We start from the raw sequence: 12,206 nt of genomic DNA, 5'->3' as shown, positions 1-12,206 counted from the left end.
CAGTTTGTTTTATACAGCTTAAGTCCCAGCTGGCCATAATGTACAGTATATGTTACAGTCCACAGTTTAGACCTACAGTACAGATAAGAGGACAGAAATCTGAGCTGGGGCTGTCTGCTCAGCATCCTGAAAGCTCTGGTGATGGGTGAGACAGCTGGTGAGGAGCCACTCACACATAGACACACAGACATTTTACTCATCACTAGAGCCAACAGGTCTGAATGGCTGAGGCTACTCTGTGCATGCACAAGGCTTTTACATATCTGCAAAGGAACCGCAGGAAGACTACGTGCACATACGAGGACCATGCAGTGGCCTACAGTGAAGCGTGCTAAAAGCCTGGACCACATTTTCACATGTAATACACGTGTCAGTGGATCAGAACAAATCTACTCTACATTCATCAGACCACAGATTGAGATTTGTTTTCTTAACAAAACGACCATCCCTTGTTGCATAAAAACCCACGATCATGACCATTGGCTTCAAGCTGTGGGGAGTGAAAAGGTGTTTGTATGTCTGCTCGTGGGGGCATAAGCTTTTGTGAGAAACAAGGCCACAGGGTCATGTTGTGCAGAAGCAAACTCAACGCTAACAGGTTAAACACCTGCGGCCAGTGTTTGTTGACGTGTGGGGACAGTACTTTGCATGTTTTCTTGCTTCTTTTCAAGCAGACGCTCAGTCAGTGCACAACCCATGACCTAGTTTTCACAGCCGAGCGGTGTCATAGGTTAACGTGCCACTTATTGAAAGCTGTGTTAAACCTGTTTAAAGACAATTTGCTTGGTGATGCATGTGAATGTGGTGAGGTTTGTCCTTTTGTATGTGACTCCTTCTCGAGTAGAAGCAGATTTTGAGTCTTAACACTGTAGGAATTATCTAAAGCTCACCCTGAAGGAGCCCGAGTGGCAAAGGTGAGAGTAGATTTCACCGTTGAATTATCACATGAAATTAGCCGCGAGCCGTTATCAACCCATAATCCAGAACAGGTGCTCCACAAAGCAGCACTGTGTTGAACTCGGGGAGTTAAATCAACAAAACAACAAAAAGACTGACCTGTGCTGGCTGCAGGAAAAACACCTAAACCAGTTTCTCCAGTCACGCGGATGCAGTGGCACGTGAGCTCACTCGCTTGCTACTGAAAACTCGGACGCAAATCTTTGCAAAACAAACTCCTTTGTCCGGCTCCGCAAAGCCTTTTCACTGAGGAATGTGCTTTATAAAAGACTGATATCACAGAAACAAGCTAAATCAGGCATCGAATGGTACCTCATAGGGGCATGGCAAGACTGGGCTAAGCGCTAGCAGCTGCGCCACATGTGCACCACTTTTACCGACATGATTAAATTAAGGCCCCCTGCCAAACTCATTATTATCTCATCCATATAGGGAGGCACAAGAATGTCAATGAGGACCACTCTCATTATGCAGTCGACATGCACGGCGCACAGAGAGAAACAAGTACTTTCTCAGGATTACAGACTGTAAATCAACAGCATAGTCAAGCTGACACGCTTCTTTTGTCAGCCTGAAAAATGACAGGCCTGCCCTAAATTTTTTATTCTGTTTAAGAAATTCCTCGACCAATTAAATTACTGACCCACAGACAGATGTGACAACCCGCCGAGGTCCCACAGGATGGGCTTGCGGAATCGACAGGCAGATGCTCCGACCAGCAAAGGTCACAGAAGGTCAAGCTGTTCCATTATGAGAGGACAAGGGTGGTATTTATTCACAGCCTTCTACTCCTAAGCAGGGGAGGGCTTAGGAAGGAATTGAGATGGATCCTTAACCCGTGAGGCAACCGACTGACTACAAACCATCCACTGTTTCGCTCATTTCATTTCTGGGGAAGATACGGCAACTGTTCCACCCTCACCCAGGGAGAGGAAAGTACAGTAAAAAAAAATGCAGAAAAAGTTGCTGATGAAAGTGAGAAATTTGCAGATTATCTGACTCCTGAATGATCAAGAGAACAGGCTGACACCCTGACTAGATAATAATAACAACAGAGTAGGTGCCAGGGTGTTCTGACACTACACACTGCCAAGACTCATACTCCAAAACCCACTTTAAACAGCTATTATGACCACAGAAGCATAGAGTGGTTTGAAAGATCTAACTTGATCTGACTTGTCTGGGAGGCTGTTTTGTCTCAGACTACATCAAAGTGGCTCTGATGTCGCTCTGCACACAGCATATAGAAGATGATACTAACCTTTTTACAGAAATGCTCATGCTATAGAAGAGTATCTTGGCCTTGGACTCATGCGGCTGCCCAAAAAGTGTAATGCGCTGCAGGCCAAAGCGCCCAGACATTAAGCGCGATGATATGGATGGTGGTAAAAGATCGGAAAGAATGAGTGCAGTCTTCCAGCTTGTTAAAATACTTTGCTGGGTAAGAAAAGAAAAAAAAAGCCTGTGGCAGTGTATGATAGTGTGATTAACAAAAGCAGCAGGCTTGTCTGGGACCGAGCATGAGCACTTAAGACAAACCCTGTGGACACACAATACACACACACACACACACACAGACAGACACATTGTCATCATCTTGGGAAAGCTGCCCTCTGATTAATGCCGTACTTTCTCTCAGGCCAAACTTAAGGGCCAATTACGCATTGTGCATGCAAAACAGATACAAATGAGCTTTCAACTTCTGAGTTCAACATTTCATCAGCCACAGGAAAAACTAACATGAATCATTGTGTGAAAAGTAAAAAAAAAAAAAGAAAATCATCTTAACCATCAGGAAACCCCAGTTCCTGGCGTTTCTTTGCTTTGCTTTTAAAAGTTGAAGCCTGGGCATGCCAGTTCAAACTCATGCACTGTGTAATATTGTTATTAGGATAAAAAAAAAAAAAGAGAGAGCAGCCGCAACTTTCCAGTGAGGCTGATTTCTCCACGCGAGCGGACCACAGGGCTTGCTGCTGGAGACAAAACCGCCAGCTCACACGCGGCAAAATGACTATACCGAGGAGCAGGACGAGCGCCTAAAGAGACAGGCATGGTTTTCGAAAATAGCTTCAAGAAAACATCACAGTTATTAAAGTCATTCTTTCACAGATAGAGTCGATGCCAGCAGAAACAGACGTTTGGACTGAGGAAATTGGCAATCGCTGATGAAAACTGTCACAACCCTGCTCAGACACCTAAGGCAAATAAAAAGGAAACAAAGCTTTCTAGTACTCCTTTGTTTGACAGTGAAGATAAAAATGTAATAACCTAGACGGCAAAGTGTTTCCAGAGCTCGTCGGCGGGCTGAGTGACACAACATCAGCCACCTATTAGTCACCAGTCAGGGCGTGCTCCTTGGATCACTAACCTCATGAGACTGTGAATAAATGATTTCACCCTTCCAAAGAGGAAATGATTTATAATGAATGACTTCACTGCTGTTTGCATTCACTTTACACGGGATCCTAGATCGTGCAAGGCGAATACCAATGAGTATATAAAAGGAGGAAGGTGTGAAAAAAATTGCAACATGTCTGATAGAGCTTTTTTTTTAAATAAATAAATAAATATATATATATATATATATATATATAGTGGGGAGATGAAAGCAGATACTAAGAAGATCAGAACTTTCACCCTGTTAGCGGCAACAGGCGGTTCACACACAGCTACTCCCTCCACATGGATAATGAAGGCATGAGAAAGTTATGCCGTATAACAGAGAGTGCTTGTTATGCCGCTCGAAAGAATGAAGGCAGAAGGAGCTGCTATACAATGTATGCGACACAGTGGCCCCACATACTTCATCACACACACGGTATACACACATGCCTTGTAGTTGTGAGTCAGCCGCTCCTCTTTTCCCACCAGAATACAGTCTAAAGATGTAAACACTTAGACATCCTTCACATCCAGGGACATTCATCTGGAAAGCCAATAAGGGTCCTGTTGAGATGGTCAAACCTCGAGGGAGACATGACCCGTACTGTCCTAGCCATAAGAGTAAGAGTCATGGCAAGGACACAGAGAAAGGTGTGGTCACAAAGTCTTACCAAAGGGCCAAGTCACCGCCATCTACAGCTTCAATTTTGCAGTAAACCAAAAAGATCTCACTTTTTTTTTCTCCTATTTTACATGCAAAAAAGAGTTTTGCTTCACAATAACACCACAGAGCTGCAGCAATAACAATTTGTAATCCTTTGAATATGAAAAGTTCAACATTTTTGGAAAAACACTGATGCGTCTATGGAGTAATTAGAAGAGCAATTTAGCGCTCACTTCCGAGAGAGATATAAAGCAAAAAGCGAAGGAGACTGATATATATATAGACACAGAAGGCTGAGTTCAGAAGGTACATCTGTCTTCTACCACCTGCAAAAGCTGCAAATGTGTAGCTTGGAACTTTCTGATAACCTTTATTTTCTTAAATCAAAGTAGTAGTTCTTTGACACAGGGAAGGGGAAGCAGATCAGTGGGAGTCTATAAAGAAGGCAGTTCACTTTCATGGCTGCAGCACCTTTAATAACATTAGAATCGAGCTGCAGACGAATTAGACCTCAGCTTCTCCGATGGCGGTTGAATGTCAAACACCATTAATAGCCTGTAGTCTCTTCTGTACATAGAGCTAACACAAGTGTCTTGTGTGTTTACAGCAGCAATGTGAACGAGTTACCCTCTGTTTCAACTCCGATAGCACACGAGAAAGTTTACAGATTTAATAACATTGCATTGGTTCTTCCAAAATGGCAACCTTTCATAATCCTCTGACATGATTGTGAACCCATGACTGATAAAACTTTTAAAAAGGCACCATTTATGAGAGCCTGGTGGCATCTGCTCTTACAGCTTTTGAGGATAAAGGTGTATTAATATTGCAGGAGTGTTCCCAGCTGCAACAAGCTGAGCAGCAACCTGAACTCTGCGTAATCTGCTCGATTTAGCATCAACCCATGGAGGAGCCTACCTGCGATAAGACTGACCTTCTGGACTTTGCATAAACCCTTTGCTCGTGCGCTGCATTGGCAGGAAATGGATGGCATGTTTGTTGGCAAAAATGTCTCGGAACTAGGAGGCAACAAGGATTAAAACGATATATTTGCAGCAAAAACTGTGTGATTCTGTAAGGGTTTCTTGGTAGAAAAGTCCAGACAGTCCATTGCACCTGTGCCCATCAACAGTTAAAACCACCTGAGCTGTGGACTGTGCACTAAGGGGGTTATGGAGAGCCATGCCAGCTCTTATGTAACAGCCAAGCAGAGATCATGCCTTGGCTCTAACAGAGCAACAGAAAGTGAAGTTGGATGATTCTGTGCGATGAGGAAACTCAAGTCCGCCATCGCCAGAAATGGAGATGGGTTAGTCGATCTTCAGGCATCCAGAAAGTCCTGTAAAAATAAGCAAGGCCACACACAGGCTCTCCTACTGCAGCCTGCTGGAAACTGAACTCCTCTAAATTGAAGATCTGATGCATATTACAGTAAACTGTTTTCTTGCTGCCATTTCACAAAAGCGTACACTTCTGATGAAACTGATAAAATGTTCCTTTAGTTGTGGTTCTATACTCTTATCTCTTACATGCTTATCACTCATATAACTTTGATCCTCTGACAGCTGAGACCTGTCAGCAAGCTAGGCCTTGAAGTTGATATTGCCCGAGGCAACAGTTTATTTAGGTACATTTACCTCTTTGGAGAAAAAGATTTTCAAGAAAGCTTTAATTGAGCTTGTTCACTGAGTGGATGCCAGGATTGTCAGTGACCTAAAGCAATCAGAACCGTTTCTCTGTTTACACTGGCTGGATGCCAAATGACTGAACCAACATGACAAGGCCTGGAGACTGAGAAGTGGAAAAAAAAAAGAAAGAGCTTATCTTGTTCAGAGATCAAACCACAGACTGCTAAAGCTGGGAGTGGGCTGGACAGGGGAAGGGGTGCTAATGAGCCTGAAAATGTTCCTCAACAAAACACCAACACAATGGCTGCCAAAAGACCTCAAAAGCACTTGGAGTCTGTCACAAAGCCCAGGGCGACTGGGATGATAAGGGCATGTCATGTTCAACGCAGTTCAGTGGAGCAAACCCCTGAGCAAATAAAGAGCAGCATAATGCATCAATATCTTCTAAGACTGCAGAGTTCTTGTGATTTTGTGCTGCGATGGCTTATATCCGGATGCAACCATGATAAATGGATTTTGAAAACAGTAGGATCCATGTGTGGTCAGTGATGGATTAGTGCACATCACATCATTCTTTCCCATCTGCACTTTAGAACTTTGTGGTACTCAAACAAACGTGTCATCTCTCACAAAATCATATTGCAATGGGGAACTGATGAGGCTACGTTGAAGCTCGTAAAAATCAAATGATGTTGACACCTCTGCAACAAATACACAGAAGTCCAGGTTTGGGTAATTTCTCGTTTTAATAACCAAAACAACGCAGGCAAAGTCCTGCACACAAAGCAGCTCTCTAGTTTTTTTAAAGGCTTTGATTCATTTTTTGGTTTGCCAATCATGGTGATTGTGTCATTTTGAAACACAAAATGTAATGAGGAATGTAAAAGTTTGACAACCTTACTTCCTAGCTTTCATCAAACAATGAGATGGTCAATCTCCAGCGGCTGATGAGCAGGTGGGATGTGTTGGAGCGAATGTGTACCCAGAATTTGCTCCATCCATCACTGGGGAAACACAAGACACATGGCGCCAACTGAACATCCAAGCAGCGAGCACTTTGGCCTGTAGCACCAGCTGTGTTTGCCTTTCCAATAGGACATGGATAGTAAGTGAGACCTTATGGCTATAGTGGGCCGAGGTAGCGCAGATCAATCACAATTTCTATTGTTATAAAGAATTGACCGGTGAGCAGGCTTAGAGCCAAGAGATGGGGGGTGAAGAATGGGGGTATTTCCATTTCAAATGTGGGCTGTGGATCGCCAGGAGAACATGGCTACATGTGCCATCTTTTGAAGAGGTATTAGAAACACAGATATCGCTCAGACTGCTGCAGGAAGCAGAGACTTGATTTAACTTGACAAATTTGTAATCAAAGGGTCCTTAATTAATAAAAAACAACAGAAAGAGTGTGCTTCAAGCAGTAGAGATCTAACACTCTAGCAGGGTCTGTAGCAGGTGGATTTTCAAGAGATTATCAAGTCCTATACACTGATCAATATGCCAACAAATAGCTTCTGTGCCCAGCAGTCTTTGTCCCCTCTACCTCATTGTTCATACATTTTGATAATCGAACCACTACTTGTATTTCCACTGGTTGTAAATCACTTCATAGGTTTCAAAGTGCTGCGACAGCACCTTTTTCCAGACTGAAATATCGTGCTCTGTCTGGTAAGCTTACAGGCATTACACGCGCTGCTACTCAAGTGCTGCCATGGGGGCTTTTTACTTCATGTACACAATTTGCGACTTGATTTATACGACCATCAATAAAAGATTGGTAATGGCATGTCTTGCAGTTATTTCTTTGAGGTTAATGAAAGCTTTGATCACAAGTGAAGTCATCTGGCACTGTTTTAGGACACCGTTTTCACCTGCAACCTCAATAGCCCACATGGTAACTCCTAATCTATTACCTTGTCCAGCGCATTGTTAAAGCGCCCACCACCATTTAATCTTCATTTTCTTTGCAAACCCACAATCCATTCTTTCGCAAGTGACCCAGAAGGCGAGCAAATCAATTAAGACCCATGCATTAATCTCCTTAAAGGTCCTGGAGTCGTGGCGGTGGAGAGGACCATGAATGGGTGTATCGGTTGATCCGGATGAGGCCAAGTCACTCCGCTGAGCTGGACAGAAGGTTCCCGTTTGTGCAGCGGAGCAGGGGATCTTGTGTTGGAGCAAATACACAAAGTGCAGCTGACTGAACAAATCCCTCAAAGTGGATGGGTGTGTGTCAACTAAACCAGTAGCCACAGCAAAACGAGTTAAATCCAGAATCATGAATTATGCAGCACACGAGGCACAAAGCATCTCTTTTAGTGACAGGGTTCAATTATTGTTTTTGGTCCAAACTGCCACTTAAAGACAGAGTTGGTGATAGCTCGCTGACCTGTAGCTGTGTGCACACAGATGGGGTCAGAGCCACCCATGTGTCTTTTGGTCGGACCTCTCGGTGAGTGAGGTAGCAAAGTCTGGGCCAAGATGCTGTCAGCACCAGCTTTTAGTCCACCTGCTTTTTATAGCAACCACTCCGGACATTGCTGGCTGTACACTACCAGTGTACTCTTTGGAAGCCAAATATAATCTCAACCACAGAAGAAAGAAATAGAAAAACACACAGGCTACCATTACATTTTCTTGACTTGTCCGTCTAAATTTAAAAAAGTACATCTCTCTGTTAACAAAGGAGTTAATTTATAGAGCTATCTGCAAAAGAAAAGGTTGTTTTCAATTAGATCCATTACAAATCCTTTAGTCTTGAAGATGTAAAGCCCCCTATGGTTTCCCCCTGCGGTGCCTCTATACCTAGACAGTGGAGGGCCTTTGTCCCCGTGCGACAATAAACATGGATGTTACCCGTGCCTGATAAGTCACATGCAAGTCACCTTATATGGAGAAAAGTGTGCAGAGGAGAAGAAATGAAACATCAGCGTTTCTCGGCCCGTGTGCTATGACACTTCAGAGTTAACGATGATGGGCACTAACACACAGCGTGAACAAGAACAACTGTTTGTTTTTCACATGACAAAACGTCCCTGTTGACACAGAGCATCAAAGTATCACTGACAAGAAGAGTCACATCTTCCCAAAGTTACAAACTGTATATCAACTGACTTCAAAACAAATGTTTGTTGTTTTTTTTTTAGGGTAGTTCCTGTGGTAATGATGTCACTGCTCCTTGCTTTAAAGGAGCCTTTCAACTTGAATAAGACAAGAGATGAGCTGAAAATGCCTGTGAAGCAACTCTGTGCCACCCAGAGAGAGGTTTCATTTCATTTGGCTTTAGTTACTAGTAAACAACCTTGACTACTGACAGCCATGCCAAAGCCATAACTCCCATCTGTGTCATAATGGAAACAAGTGAACGTGCAAAACAATCACATTTTTCACGAGAAAGGAATAATGGTCCACGCTCAATCAGTAATCATTCTGAATCATGACCCCATCGCACAGCCGGGAAAAACAGGATGATAAAAACATTATGTTCCTCGTAGCTGAGGAATTCTTCACCGCAAAAATTTGAACCGCAGTGGCAAAAACATGCATGAAGTGCCAGAGCTTCAGACCAGGCGTTTATTTTATCTTTTTTTTTTACTGATCTCTGAAAACAAAGAACTGGGTGCGCACTTAAGAACAATAACAAGTATGTAAGTAAGATACTATTTCTGTGCAGCCCATTACACAAGCAGGGGAACTGAAAGGCCGGATGAAATATAAACCAATCACACAGCATGTTCAACCCTCCAATGATAAAGACATTCTTTTTCCTTGCACTCATACACAACTGAGGCCATAACTTCCTGAATAAAAACGATCTGAATCAATGATTAGTAAACCATTTACAATGGCTCTGCTTGTCTAATCCATCATTCAGTAAAGAATAATCACTTTAATTACCATTAAAACAACACATTTCCTCAGCCGAACACTTTCAACCACATACAGCTGCAAGAATATTGGACAGCCAAAGCCTTCAGACTGATCAATAACAAGGCCAGCCAGCGTCTGTAAGTCAAACATTAGCCTGTGTTTTTATTATTACAACCCTCCTCAGGACAGTCAGACTGACACCCCCCCATGTGTGGGTTTCCATGACAAGAGGGCCCACCAGTTCAAAAGGCATGCCCAGCCCTTCCTCCTGCTCCTTGGGATTGTTTGCTCTGGGTTGGCCCTTCACTCCAGGGGTCCCAGGGCCCTTTTGTTACCTCAGTTAAGTGGCAAGATCGCCCTTCCACCCCAGCGCAAGGCCAAATAACAATACAAACTCACGGTAAATCACATTCAAACACGACAGAGGAAACATAACCCAACATCCCCAATCTCTGAGTTCATAAATCAAAGGGAAGAAAGAGAAGCAATGAGCAGTCTGGCTGACACTAATGTGGACTACAAGATGAACACCTCCACACTTCCTGATATATTGTGTTAACACTATGACACCCAAATACCTTTCTTCTGGAGTTTTCATTCATTTTCAAGGCAGAGCATGCCGACAGGATTTATCATACCTAATGAGGTTCCACAAACCTAAGGATTTAAAAACAGATATTTCATGCTAATGATTAAACTGTCAGTTTTAATATCTGATGATTATCAATGAAAAGGGAGAGGTCATTCTCTGTCTCTTGTGCACAATAAACCCAGATGAAGCTCTCTGCACCTTTAACACAGTGATGTAGTCAACATTTAAAATTAAACTCTGACATGTTTTTTATAATAAGAATAATAATGACTTCAGTCACAGCTGCTGCAGCGTGACAACAACCAGTGAGGGGGTCACTGGTACAATAAATCCAGAGTGATAACAAACACCCGCAAAGTTTTGTGTTGCTGACAAACTTTGTGAGAACATCCCGATGAAAGAAGTGTCTAGGTTGTCGCAGAAGACAAAGCGCACTTGCAGGAATGAACGGACTCTTCTTAAAACCAACGTGACTGAGAGACAAGTTCGCTTACAACTTACCGGCTTATGTTTCCCCTCACTAAAACACTGTCTCTTCTTTCAGTGTCGACGTCTTGTCCTCTTCGGGAGCGATACATGTAACGTATTTGCATTTAATACAGACATAAAAGTGATTTTTCGCCCGGGCGTTTACTTCCACGGTTCCTCTGTTTCCAGAGCGAACGTTCCTGGGACGGAGCGCCAAGAGACTGCGGACTCCTCCCAGACAATGTGGGGTTAAACTCCTCCTTCCCACGGACACGCAGAGGGGGGGATCGGGGGGGGGGGGATCGGGGAAGGGGGGGGGGATGGCCGTGTGCTTCATTACAGCACTGGAATACCCGAGGTTTTAAAAGTGTTATCTACAGATATGATTAACAAGGGTTCCCAAACATTGGGTCGTGGACTTTAAGGGGCCTCACACGAAGATGTAAAGGTCCAAAGAGTGAATCAAGTTTAATGATAAGACAATGTTGCTTTTATTGCCACCTATTAGCCTAGACAGACAGATTAATTTGCATGTAATCCGATATGAAGCAAAATGGCCCTGTGTGCACTGAAGGAGCATTAAAAAATAAATAACTCCAATGACAACTTCCAGGTTTTTCCTTTCTTTTTTTTTAATTCAGCTGACATTTTAGATTTTGGGTCTATTTTTTCAGATCTGTCTGCTTTGAGAGCTGAACTTTATGGGATGCGATACTTTATAGACAAAGTGTTCCTTTAATTCTCTTCATAATTTCTAACATAAGAGGGTATGGGAATTGCACATACAATAGGCCTAGTTGTATTTATACTACATCTGATATTTGCTAAATGGTCACATGTATTTGTTGTTGCATTCAGCCAAATGGCAATACGACAAATACAGTGCAATACAAACCAACAGATGTACAAGCTTTAGACTATGTTTGCTTTTGGCTTTTTCATCTTATGTCATACTAAATAGTTTTTTGTTTTTTTTTCATGAACAAGGAAATGGTTAACCGTACCTTTTCCTTTCTTTACCTACTGAGCGTAATTTAGGATGAACTCAACTTCCTTTTTTCAAACACTGTTCAAATTGAGCTCTGTAGTCTAATATGGATCGACTTGTGTTTGGCAGTCCTTGCACCTACAGCTTCTCAGCCAGCTGTTGGAAAGGTGAACAGGGTGAGCATTTTTTTTGCATAACACTTACAGCCCTGTCTGTCACATGGACAAATGAACTGATAAGCAGGGTGATAGGAAACAGGTTCGGTCTCCTCTGACAATAAAACTGCGTGCCTGTGAAGAGAGCTGTCATTGTTATTCTTGGGCCTTACGTTTTTAGTTTTCCTCCTTTCTTTTCAATCTCTATCAATCTCAATCGCTCGCATCCAAATGCCTCTACTCCCTGATAACACAGATGCAACGAGCAGACCTTCCTTCCTGCTATCTCGCTGAAAATGCTCGTAAACCCCAATGCACTGTGTTGCATTTCTTGGCTCTTTGGCCAGGCGTGGCAGCTACAGCCAGAACCTTCTTATCATGCATATCAGCCTGTAGCGGGGTCTGAACGGAGCTATACTGTATATCTCTGCTGCTGCTCATTGTAGCTACAGACACTGCAATAATGCTCAGCTCTTTTCAAGCAATTTAAATCAGTGTTCAC

The 12,206-nt window shown here is 43.0% G+C and overlaps 1 protein-coding gene across 2 annotated transcripts in view; it reads right to left on the bottom strand.

Moving 5' to 3' along the window:
- tiam2a (TIAM Rac1 associated GEF 2a) overlaps nt 1–10,780 on the bottom strand; it is a 71,694-nt gene extending 60,914 nt beyond the window's left edge. For both annotated transcript variants that reach the window (XM_029280408.2, XM_065966256.1), the window contains exon 1: nt 10,595–10,780. The gene's annotated coding sequence lies outside the window, so the exon portion shown is untranslated. The remainder of the gene's footprint in view (nt 1–10,594) is intronic.
- Between the last annotated feature and the right edge of the window lie 1,426 nt (nt 10,781–12,206).

The sequence above is a fragment of the Labrus bergylta genome, chromosome 18, assembly GCF_963930695.1.
Source record: "Labrus bergylta chromosome 18, fLabBer1.1, whole genome shotgun sequence".
In the NCBI taxonomy this organism is placed as follows: domain Eukaryota; kingdom Metazoa; phylum Chordata; class Actinopteri; order Labriformes; family Labridae; genus Labrus; species Labrus bergylta.
This window is presented reverse-complemented; position numbering and strand designations above follow the sequence as displayed.